The sequence below is a fragment of the Aplidium turbinatum genome, chromosome 4 (assembly GCF_918807975.1).
Source record: "Aplidium turbinatum chromosome 4, kaAplTurb1.1, whole genome shotgun sequence".
Taxonomy (NCBI): domain Eukaryota; kingdom Metazoa; phylum Chordata; class Ascidiacea; order Aplousobranchia; family Polyclinidae; genus Aplidium; species Aplidium turbinatum.
This window is the reverse complement of record NC_137475.1, coordinates 908,180-920,310: the sequence shown is the minus strand read 5'-3', so window position 1 is coordinate 920,310 and position 12,131 is coordinate 908,180.

The following is a 12,131-nucleotide window of genomic DNA, read 5'->3' as shown; positions in this document are numbered from 1 at the left end:
AAACGGTTATTTGAACAAAAAGTTGCACAAAACTTTTTAATTAACCAATTAAGTCCCAGATCAAGCTGTTGCAATCAATATTACTGAATAATTCATCGTCGATGGGTCGGTCAATCCAATAGGAATGCGGCCAAAACAGTTAGAAATTTAATATTAAAACACTCAACTTGTTCTTCTGTGCTCTGTGTCTGATATTGCATTCGTTCAACCACTGATTTTTTATTCAATATGACTAAATGTAATTTTTGTACCAATGTTTCGCGCAAAGTTGTCGGTCTATTGTTCAAACGTGTCTAGTTGCTCGGACAAGTTCTTGTGGGTGGTCTTCTTCTTCTTGCTTATGAGAAACTTGGTTAGGCCTTCCACATTCAACTGCAGCAAGGTGATGCCTTCCCATATGACAACCGAAGTTGCCCGCCTTGAACAGCTATTAGACATGAAGGGTCGGCATCGCTCTGTACAGGATGGAGTTGCATGGGGCTCTGTGAGCTACAAATGCTGTCTCGATTTGTTGTCATTCGCTTGATTGCAAGAGTCAATTACCAGGGCTCACCTCTAGGAGGCTGACAACTTGAGTCCCTTGTGGCTGGTGATGGCAATTTGAAAATAGATTTAAGTTTTTCAAACTTTTAATTATGAAGTGAATAAAAAAATAACAGTTAACCTCTCAAGTACATGTAGCTCCACACAGAGTGAAATTTACATGCCTTTTGACTCTTTTTTATTTCTTTAAAAGTAATGTCTAAAAAGACATTAAGAAAAGTAACTACGGACAAAGGCCAGTGTTTCGATCTTCCGATTTGCCAATCCTATAGATGTTTGCTGGTACACCCCTTCATTTTCTTTGAATTTTTAATTATGAATCTAATTTTTTCACGACACTATTGTGTTTCAGATTAAGTTATTTTTGTGTCATTTCTCATATTGAAGTTACAGGTTTACAACAAAGAAACTGTAAAAAAATCTTTGGTTGTACCAAATGTTCAAAATAACAAAGTAGATCAATTGAAAGTGCTGAAACAAACATATTTAGAAATTTCGAACTAATTCGTTACTGCCTAAATTAATTTGTAAAAAGTTTTGTTTATTTTCTACCACAAGATGTTGACCTGTCGCTAATAAAAAAATGTTTTTTTCTTATCCCTCAATTAAAAAGAACTTGACTACACAGCTAGCAAACAGTCGTTCAACGTCTGCAGAATTTTGTCTGGGTGCGAGCTCTTCTAATATATGATTCATGGTTTGCAACTGACAGCTCTGTCCGTAGCTTTCATAAGTTTGTTGATCATTTAAATGTCAACCAACGTTACATTGTATAAAAACCACAGCTTGTTGTTTACAAGGTAAGCTTTTCTCAAAACACAACCCAGACATAATTTCACCAGGCAGTCTGTCAGAATTCCCAGACTGACAAAACCAACAATTATCCGCTCAACACAAATAATAAAAGAATTAGCATTTCTTTCAGAAGCTAACTCACCACTCGGGCAGGTCAGCATTTCTATTGTTGTGCAAGTTTTGTATCTCGCTGCCAACACGATGCTGTGCACCCGCTGCATCAACAATAACCTTCTGAAGTGGAAGCCCTTTCCGATGCTGGGCATTGTCATTATAGTGGCAAGGTTGAAGCAATATCCACCGCAAGTGTTGTCTTGTGGTAACCTTACATTACTGGTCATATTTCTGAGTGCCCCATCAACATCTTCCATAAAATACTTTCTTTGGGTAAGCCAATGAAGGAAACTATTTTAAAGATGAAAAAAATATTTCCTTTCAAAATTTGAATAAATACGTAGTCATCATTGTCAAGAAGCGTTATGAAATTGCCACATCTAATGGCCACACAAAGTTTTCTGGCCAACTACCCTCCATCTTTATTCTATCAATACCTCAGCGCAAAGTCTATGATGGAATAGGCTGCTCTGAAGAACTTTGTCTCAAGACAAAGAAATCCGGTTGCTGTACTTTCTTGGTCAATTGTATCACCTTGGAGAGGTAATTTGCTGCACTTTCGACATTCAACAACAAAGTAATACAGCATGTTAACAACGTATGGATAAATCAATTAATTTCGACGACAAACTATGCCCCAGTTAAGGAAGAAACCAATTGCGAAAAAAAAAGATTTTTCATAATTTACAAAAATGTTATTTAACTAAATTATCTGGAAGGATTCAATCTGTTTGATGAAGAAACGTTATAAGAAACCATCAGACCAACATTCATTCAAACGAACAAGCCTGCACTTCTGGAAGATTCCTTGCGAATGGCGTCGTTCCAACTGAACAGACGTCATTCTTGTGGTTTAGTAACACTTCGATTGCAAAGCTGATCCTTTTACATCGATTCAACGTATGCAGACTTTGAATCAATGCAGAAAGAACCAATTTAGCGAGTTTAGGCTATTTAACGAGCTGGGGCATAGGCTACGCTGTAGATCCTTCAACTAACTCCATGACAACTTGAAAGTGTCCCAAAGTATAACTTTCAACAATCTACATTGTTCAAGCATGTACGAACGTTGTACTGAGGCAACAAATCACAAGACCACAGGCATATGAAGCCGAGTGACGTAATTAGATTTAACATATTTACTTAAGTTTATTATAGTTACATTTACAGAAAACAAAAAAAACTACATTGAAACAAATTTCAAACGTGTTTGACAGAATGTCACTATAATACATTAAAATAAACATGTTAAACCTGATTATGTTACCCGGCCTCGTATGCCTATTTCGTACAATCAACCTTTCCAGAAATTGCAAATCGATTCTAGAGAAAACTAATTCACTTTTGAAATCGTTTTTCTTTCTACTTTGTATTTTCGACTTGCAGCTTTGGAAAGAACTATCAGCGACGTGGCCACCTGTTCGGTAACCAAGTTGTGCTTGGCGCAGTGAGAAATGATCACTCGATATCAATTGCGAGCGGTTTCACCGAAGCTTCCACAAGATGAACTATAATGAACCATCAAACTACTGAAAAACAGAAGCAAGTGGAAATAAGACATTTATTTTGATTAAAACAAAGATAAACTATAACTCTTGACTATCTAAAGGAAATAGATAAAATCTTTTCTTAAGTATTTAAGAAAGTAAAAAATCTGAAAATACATTTTTTACACATTTTCCTTTTTCTGAAGCTTCCACGAAGTTACATTTTGCCCGACAGGAGCATTAAGTTTCCTGTGAAATCGTTCTGAGCATAATGTTGCTTGATCATGGCAGCATTGTTGAATCTGCAACGCGAGAAGCAGTGCGCTGTCTAGACGCGCAGGTGGCAACCACATATTTGGAATAGTTGACATGACTGTGGCTTGGCAGGCAAGTGATAATTAACACTTCATCTACGATCAGAAAGAAGCTTTTTGACGGTGAGCGCTGAAATCCTCATTACTTTTATTTCATCGGTTCATGTGCATTGCCAAAAGAAAATAATCTTGACGGACAACAAAACTTTCCAGTTCTCAATCATGACATTTTCAAGTGCGGAAAATTTCAGATCTTTCTAATTCAAAAACGAGCAACATAACAATAAACAAACTGATGAAATTTGTAAAGCGCTAAACTTTTAATTATGATAAAATGCGAATCGTCGCCTCAGCTACAGGACATACAAACAATAAACTTATGTACTGTGTGGTGTACAGTACATTATTGACCAAAATGTTTCGTGTTTCATAACCTTTTTAGATGTAAAGAATAACACAGTCATAAAGCAGAAAAAAAGAATAAAATACTTTAAAAACGTGTGCTCTACATTTGCTTGCCTGATTTAACTAAAGAAATGATTTTTTTTTTAAATTTAAGAGAATAATAACAAATCTATAAAACATGTACAGTATTCCTTCACATTCATGGAATAGCGTTCTTTCTCACCATCGATAAATTATAACTGAATGCAAGATGCAGTCACAGTAATTGCTGACAACACCGCGCATGACACACAATCTGTTTGTCATTGAGCCCAATCAATAGAAGAAAAGTAACTTGTTATGCGGATTCTTTGCAATCTTCCAAATAGAAATCCAACTCCACTCAGCGATGGTCCATTTGTGAGTTTGCAATTACGCGCATTATTTTATGTTAGTTTATCATATGAAGACGTTGATGTAACGGCCGCATGCAGAGATGTTTTGCGGCTCTCTTTCTAACTTGCTGCTATTCTTATCAAAAGGAATCAAATTTGAATTGATCTAAAATGTAAAAATGGTATCAATTTTTGGTTGCAGAAAGAAAATCTTTCAGAAAAAAAGAAGATAGAACTTTAAACGCCTCTTGCATGTGAATGGAGTGAAACGTATCACATGACAGTCACGTGATGGAAGTCGCGAATAACAAACAAACAAACAATTAGTCGATGAAAACACGCGAACAGTTGAATGGATCACGAGAGATTAAACAGGCCGTCAATGATTATTTTGTGAGGTTTCAGGTTTTGGTGGCCGGATTAGCACAAAATTTCTTGCAAACCACATTTAGAGTTTGTGGTAAATTAGTGGTTTTTCAACATTTCTGATAATTCCATTGCTTCTAAGTAAAAATCTCTAAAACCAAAATGTTACTTTTATTTCCTCCTTGATTGAAACATCTACTACGTCATAATGTCTCATTGCACAATGATCACGAGTTTAGACGATTTGCGCCAACACCTCCAGTGGTCAGATCAGTTTATACGGTGCTTTCTGTAACAAGGGCAGCGCTCAGATCAATGCAATCCGATTGATTCGGTTACCTATTACATCACAATGCTAACTATTGGTGAAGGAAAGAAAACAATGGTGCCACTGTAATATTGAATATATCAATGTTGATGTACCTGTGCAAATATGACGATTTCAAGCTATGCAAACAACCCCACAGATCAACCCCCTGAGTATCTGACATGACTTCCGTTAGTTGAAGAATTGTTTGCTTGAGATGAGTAGCTTGAGTCTTAGAATTTTTTTATGAAAGGATCAATCCATCTTGCAATGAAGAATATTTTGTCATTGAAAAGAATAAACTGATCTACAAAATGAAAAACTTTTCTTTCATGTTCGGAGCAATTTTGTGTTATAGAAGAACTCTCTACGTCTAACAACATAATTCCCCAGGCGACCTCTTTGAAAATAAAGAGAACGTTAAATTGTTTGCTTGCTTTAAGGTAAAATTTAATTATTATCTTCATTGTGTTAATCTCGACCAAGGAAAATACAAACTTTTTTTTTGTTTCAAACTTTCTTATCTTAATAACACTTGAACTGCTACCCCATTATCACGTTATCGCTCGTAACTTGTTCGTTATCATCGCGTCACCGGCGCGACTTATTGAAGGATAAGTCGCTTAGAAGGCCGAACATATGAATCATCGCGTGATGCGCTCGATGCGTGTGGATTCAGTCGATTTCAAATATTCTGTTTCAAAATCACCTCAGCACTTTTGGAATAATTGTATTTCTTATTCAAACGACGATGATTTGCGGCAAAAGACGCACGTGTGCTGCTGCAGAAAACCTGTAACTAACTAAACGGAGATTTAAACTCTCATTGCCTCTCAGCTAACACAACAACTGCAGACCATCAATTGAATGTCTGCAAAAGTGCAGTGGTCTGCTTGTAGAAATGTAAACCTCAACTTGATAGAAAACATTTAATTTCTATAATTGCTTCATATTCTTTACGCAATTGTTGACGTTTACAATGCCACATCACCACGATCTTTTAAGTGGTGTAATTATAAAAAAAAATGGTAGAGCAAAGTTCTTAGCATCTTGTTTGTGCTCAGAGGTCATGACCTTGGCATTGTACTTATGCGAAAACAAAACAATTGATGACATTTTCCGCATCTGTTTGTTTGGCCTCATTTGACGTTTTGCAAAAGTTTTCCATCAGCTAGCAAAACTATCCTTTTCACAATAATTTAACGTCTATAAACGGTGAATTATTGTTAAAAAGATAAGTTTTACTAGCTGGATATTTGCGTCTTTTGAACTGAACTGAACTGGATACTTTTTTTGCGACAAGAAATTAGGTCTCCTTGTGTAATAAAACATGTTAAACTGGTTGAAATTACTTTGTTTTGTCTGTCTATGGTTCAACAAAGTGAACTCTGTACCAAAGCTTTATCAGACTTTTTTTATTGAAATTAAACTACTTTTCATTACACAAATATTGTTTCATCATAATGAGCTCAAGTTTTTGTGCCTGGCACATTTGGAAATGATATCTGTTTGCACAATGCTGTCGCGGGCCATCGGCGTCTCGTGGATGTCCATTGTTCTGCAATGTGTTATCCTCAGCTTGCAAATTGTCTGGTTGTTAAATATTTAAATTCAATTCGTTGGTCAACATTAAAGAACAAATAGTTTTCTCTGCAGCTTTCATTGCACCATTCGAGAATTCTTAATTATGTGTTCAAAGCAGTATGTTTCTTTCGTTACAAAATAAGGCAATCGTTCGCCCTTGTTTTGCTTTCATTGTCACGAAACCATCAGGGAACATATTTATAAATTAACGCTCCAAGAAACTAGTTGAATGATCTTCCTTATAAAGAAAGCGAAAAATCACTGAAATATTGAGGATTCTTAGTCTGACAAACCCTTTATCAATTGTTCTATCTGCTCTGCAGCCTACATGCATGGCTTATAACCTTCGTAACATCAATAAGTCAACTTTGTGTAATCATCTGTTTGCAGCCTCTAGACTTGTAACAATGCGAAATATCTGTTACAAGTGGCATGGTGTGATCCTTGTCGAGCATTATCTCCTGCAGTTGCCTCAACCTTTTAATTTATCTACACCAGTAGCAATAGCATAGACTCTTACTGCCGCTACATTCATACGTATCACATTGTTTCATCTTTTAGGTCAGTGAGAACAAACTCAAAAATATGTTTCTAAAATAACTGTCAAAGGGAGCATTGTCGACGCTAATTGCACCGCGAGGAAAGAACCCAGAAACTATCCAGCTAGTGTTCGGTATGTTTTTTGCAACAACGTTATCTATTGTATAAAAACCAACAGTTAATTGCAGCTCAATCGAATAATATTTTGTTCTGCTGTAAACTGTTTGTGACATGACAGTACGTCAGTTCGACAAGGTCCGAATTGCACTGCGGCAGCTCATTTCAAAAGGCGTTGCCAAAATAATTATTTTCATCATAATGGCGATAAGCATTCTAAATCCTCTTTGAACACTTGCGCTTCATTGGGATCAACCCCAATTTGATGAACAACAACCTTTTACTCTTGTTCAACATAATTTTTTGTTGATCTGACGTCTTGAAAGTCTCTTCCAATTAAACTTTGAAAAAAGCGAAATTCTGAAGCAGGGTAAAATTAAACGTTCCCAGAAATATTTTCTGCTTAACTCTAACTTAATATAATTTTTATCAAAATTTCGTGTAAAACATGAGATTTCATCTGGGCACTAAATATTCTGACAAACAATCGACCTAATATACAAAGTTGGTGGCAACATTGATTCGTTTTTAAATAATTTTTGTTACTTTAATTACACGTTACAAGTTGCTTCCCCTGGCAAAAGCCGCTTGCCAGTTTAAAAATCTGTTGTAAAATCTCCTCTGCCTGGTGTCTTGTTTGTGTCAGACAACCACTGCGTCTGATCTACATTGCAAATCAATCCTGACCACTATTTCAATGAGGTTACTGGTGCAAACAATGCACGATCGACTATTGCTTCACTTCTTGTAGGATACTAACTAAAACAGACTGCTACCTTTCATTTGACGGGTCCTCTTCCGAGCTGTCGTTGATCTCAGCAAGATGACGAGGCGATGCAAAGACACGAAGAAGCTCGACATGACAAAGTGCATTGACCACATCCCCACGTAACAATGGTAGTCTGTTCAACCGTCGCACAAACTCGCATCCCAAACCACGCGACACCGCCGTGAGAAAAACGTTGACAATCGGTGTTGTGTTTCGCGTGGATGATTGCGCTACACGACGGCCGGTCGTCGCCATTATCCCCCTACTTGATATCACAATGGGGATGGGTCGGTTCAGCGCGGATGATAATGAGCTGACCGCTTTCCCGCGATTAACAAATGATCCACCCTGTCAATCACGCATAGGAGGTTTACGATTTTATAGAACCATTCAATCGGAGCATTGTGCATCATTTTTACGTTAGATGACGGTTAATGTGCGTCAGCGTAACTGAAGTTGTCCACATGATGCCACACTTTCGGTGGCACGACAACAAAACATCGATTAGAAGACAATGGGATCGCTTCCTAGTTTGTGTCGTCATAATCTTTTACGATCTATTGTTGTTGCAACCAGTTTTCTTATCATGGAAGCATCGCAGCAAAGACGCGCCGTGACAGGGTGCAAAACTCTTAACCCTGGATTCACGTTTTATCAGGCGCACAGGAAACAAAAGCGTTAACACGAAAATTATTGAATTAAACAAGATATCTTCTTTTGAAAGAATTTACTGATCGCACTGAAGTCAAACACCTGATTGAATCTTTATCCTCGAACTAAGAAAACTTCCTTGAGAGCTGAATCCTGACAGTTTCGCATAGAGGCTTTGAACCATTGAAGCAGGGCCGGTCACCGAGATTGTCAGAGTGAAGTTTCCGATTGTTGAGGTGTTGTCTGATCTAAATTATTCCATTTATCAGCAATTAAATGGAGAGCAGTCCTTGAAAAGGGTTAAGCGCACACCCCGAGTGTCGTCGTTCCGTCAACTTGGTGTTTCTTCTTTCGCAATCGGTAGATTAACTAAATAAGCTAGCTGAGAAAACTTAACAATGATTCCACGTTGGATAACTAAAAATTAATATATATCACTATAAATTAGAAACATTCAAATGTATCGTTTTCGTGTTAGTAAGTATCGTGGTTCAACGTTTGCTGACGTTGATGCAACGTTTGCAGTCTAAAGAGAAATGCTTTGTTGACTAGGATCCGTAAAAGTGTTTGGCAACGATACAAATATTAGAGCACACAGCCAAAACGTATCATCACTCTAACGCAGTGGTTCTCAGCGGGGGCGGTACCACCCCCCGGGGGACGTTTTGAGTTTTCAGGGGGGGCGTTTTGAGTTTTCAGGGGGGGCGTTTTGATTACCTCGGCTTAAGGGGGGCGTTTTGATCATTAGGAGGCATTCTGGTTTAAACCATCTACCGCCCAGCGTAACGATTTCGTCAGAGCTCGTATTTTCGTGGTAGCATTTCCTACCTCATACATGGTGGAAAAGGGATTCAGCTGTGTTGTTCTGCTACATACCAAACAGCGAACCCCACCTGACATAGCCTATCCATAAGAGGTGATCTTCGAATGTTTTTCACTGGCTTTACACCGGATGTGAAGAAACTGTCACTTTCCCACCAAGCCCAAGATTCACACTGACTACCAGTAGGCCTATACTGTTTTCATGCTGGCAAATATATATTTGCTTTTCATCAAATATAGTTACTAGTCTCTAAAACCCTTACAGCCTGTTTTACCCTAAAAGGGGGATTATCAGAAGGTCCTTATTCTAATGGAAATAGAAGTCACTAGCCTATATTTGATGTAATTCGCTCTTCTTGGCTTTTTGCTTGGCATTAAGCACTTTTTGTAGTATTAATAGTATTTATTGTTTTATATTCGCTTTTCGTAATTAATCGTTTTCGTTGGTGAGGGGGGGGGGGGGGGGGGCGGTAACATTTTGCCAGTTCATAAAGGGGGCGTTAGGCCAAAAAAAGGTTGAGAAACACTGTTCTAACGTATAGATATGCTTAATTAACGTACAAGCAACAAAGCTAATTTGTTGAAAACTCTCTGTCTATTAACTTGTGGTGATTTGTTAATTAAAATCCGGTAAGTTAATCGAATGTAGGTTGGTCTAGTTTGTTTTGACTTCAAAAATTGTCAGTGAACGCAAATACAACGTTAGAACAAAGTTTGTAGCAACACAGACCATTGGCACACTTTGGTACATAATTGTTAATTGAATTAGCCGGTAAATTATTGTTCACAGAAAAGTGTCTTCTCCAATGATTTGTTCACTGTCTCAGGTAACTAGTGCTGGACCAAAGCTTTTCATTCATTGTTAAGTCATTCAAGCATAAAATTACATTTAAGGTTTCCAACTCTATGATCGTTGCCACTTGGAGCAGACAACCATGGCGGCAATTGACAAGCCCCTCAACTTTTATGAAGTATAGTTTCAACATATCTAGCTATGAAATAAGTTTATCAACGTCTGTAGACGGTGAATTAATGTAAAGAGGAACTGATTTTCTGGCTGGGTCTTGACGACTTTTGAAAGTTGAACAGAACGCAAGAAAAAACGTTTGCAAACGATAAATCGATGTAAACCGAGTGACAAAATTTTGCAGCAGCAAAAGTGACCAGTTCACCGATAACAGTTGGGACGATTGTCAAGTATAGAAGTCAGCTCTCAGTAGCAAGAAGAGAATTGGGATCAATTAGCACGACCAAGAGATAAGAATGGACTGCTACATAGGCTACCTCTCCTTTGCTTGGTGCTCATACGGGCTACTACTACCTACCCACACAGCAAAATTCGTCGTTTTTTCATTGATTCAACGTTTGCAGACGTTGAATCAATGAAAAAACGACGGATTTTGCTGTGTGGGTGTGCAGAGTAAAGGATCTATTTATTTCATCAATCGAGTAAGTGGATGTGATGATATTAAACGTTATATATACGTCGTCATTGCGTTCATCTGCATATTTGCGAAGAGAAACTTGACTTTTCGTGTCACTTTATTTACCTCAGTCAACTCATTTAAACATCCAAAAGATTTTAAGCCACAAACTTAACTTATTTAGATGAGAAAAAGGAAAGTTAAAATAATCTGACCAACTGAACCATTGTCACATTATTTTAACATTTCAACCTCTCCATCAAATCCAAACTAGTTTCTACTTTTGGAAACAGATGTAGTTTGTTATCACTTTGACGTCAGTGATGACGCGTTGACAGTCCACAGGCTTCCAATTCGTCATCAGTTTGATTGCAAGAGTAGCTTGTGGACAGATGGCGTCACAGCAGTGTGACAAAACACTGGTTATCTGTTTGACAAATAGTGTCACATCGCGATCAAGCGTTCGCAACATGGTGAGAGCAATCATGATATGCAAAGCCCATTTTATTGCGATGCAAGTTCAGAAAGTTACTCAGAGCATCAACCACATTTATTGATTGACTTTATGACATCACAATCCATAAGTCTGCTTATGCAACTGACCAGATACGCCATCAGCACCAGACTGCTCAAAATGACTAAACTGTTGCAAAAGATGTCAACTACAATTCGCATTTATTGTTCTAGAATTCGTTATCATTTTCATCGTTTGTAGTTAGGCCACCAAGACACGAATCATAAAACTAGATCGAAAAAAACTACTACGGCAACCCTGCTTGTTGTGGCAGGTTTCGGAAACATGGAGCAACCCTGCTTGTCGTGAAGGGTTTAAGAAACATAGAGCAACCCTGCTTGGCGTGCAGGGTTTAGGAAACATGAGGCAACCCTGCTTGTCGTGAAGGGTTTAGGAAACATAGAGCAACCCTGCTTGGTATGGAGGTTTTTTTAGCAAACACGGTCCTTGCTATAGCCTACGCCAAAGATCGTCTGTGGAACATAGGTTTGGGTTTATTCAATACGTATCGTTCATTAACAAATTATTCCTACTAAGAAAAAGCAATTCGAATCCCATTGCAGAAGCTCATGACCCACTGGGGTCAGTTATAGGTAACGCACAAATAACATTCATTCACGCTGGTATTGAGGAAACATGTAAGCAGCGATTGAAGCAGTCGATTATTACATTAATTCATTATATCATAGTTACATCATAGTTAACTAGGCCGAATACTGGGGTGGGTGGCCTATGTATCCTTCCCCAGGGGACGATATTGGTTCAAGAGGAGATGCCGTCAGCAAGAACTCCTCTCTATCCAGGAGCGCCGGTGATTGAAAATCGATCACACACGTGGAGGCTCCGTCCCAATAAACCGCTGTTAAATCGACAATGCAACTTACAATGTTAAAGACATTTCCATTAGGGTGGATCGTATTTCAGCTTTTTTTCTTAGTCGCTTATTAATAGCGAGGAAAAGTTGCGGACTGACATTGTAACCTAGTAGGCTACTGCAAGATAGAG